This window comes from Varanus komodoensis, unplaced genomic scaffold (assembly GCF_004798865.1).
Source record: "Varanus komodoensis strain SLA01 unplaced genomic scaffold, ASM479886v1 scaffold5, whole genome shotgun sequence".
NCBI lineage: Eukaryota > Metazoa > Chordata > Lepidosauria > Squamata > Varanidae > Varanus > Varanus komodoensis.
In genome coordinates, this window is record NW_025336087.1 from 22,726,197 (window position 1) to 22,727,434 (window position 1,238).

Sequence of the window (1,238 nt, forward strand, 5' to 3'; positions counted from 1 at the left end):
ACAACAATTAAGGAAGGGATTTCTACTTGGGTCCAGGAGGCTGTAAACGCCTCCTTGAGAGATGGAGTTGTGCCAGCTTCTCTAAAAGAGGCTGTAACTGATATCCCTGAAAAAGCCTAATCTGGACCCAGAGAATGTTAATAAGTTCAGGCCAGTGGCCAGCAGCCCCTTCCTGGCCAAAGTGCTTGAGTAGGTGGTAGCTGAACAACTCCAAACACTCTTGAATGAAAAGGATTATATAGATCCATTTCAGTCAGGCTTTAGGCCTGATTTTGGAACAGAAACTGCCTTGGCCACCCTGTTGGATGACCTTTGCTGGAAGAAAGATGAGGGAGTGCAACCCTGTTGATTCCTCTGGAACTCTCAGCAGCTTTCAATTCCATTGACCATGGTATCTTTCTGGATAGGCTGGCTGGGCTAGGAGTAGAAGGCATTGCATTGCAGTGATTCCTGTTGCACTATTTGACCTGTTCCTATTTGACTGGTCAATTCCGGAAGGTGGTACTGGGGGATTATTGCTCTGTGTCATGGCAGTTAGGCCATGGGGTACCACAGGGCTCTCTATTTTATCACCTATGCTATTTAGCATCTACATGAAACGAATCAGGGAGGTTATCTGGAGGCATGGGCTGAGGCACCAGCAATATGCAGGCACTCAGCTCTACCTATGTTTTTCATCAAACCCAGGTAAGGCAGTGGCTGTTCTGAATCAGAGTCTGGCCATGCTAATGGACTGGATGAGAGTCAACAAACTGAAATTTGGGCCAGACAGGATGGAGATGCTGTTGGTGAGTGGGTTGTGTGTCCAGTTGGGTGATGTTCAACCTTTTCTCTCCTTCATGAATCACTGCCTTGTCATGGCAAAGGGGCTTGCGTAGCTCAATGAAGCTATGAGCTATGCCATGCAGGGGCACCCAAGATGGACAGGTCATAGCAGAGAGCTCTGACAAAACGTGATCCACTGGAGAAGGAAATGGCAACCCACTCCAGTATCTTTGCCATGAAAACCCCATGGACAGTACCAAAAGGTAAAAAGATATGACGCTGGAAGATGAGCCCCTCAGGTTGGAAGGTGTCCAATATACTACTGGGGAAGAGCGGAGGGCTAGTACTAGTAGCGCCAGAAAGAATGAAGCGACTGGGTCAAAGCTGAAAGGACACTCAGTTGCAGATGTATCTGGTGGTGAAAGGAAAGTCCGATGCTGCAAAGATCTATACTCCATAGGAACCTGGAATGT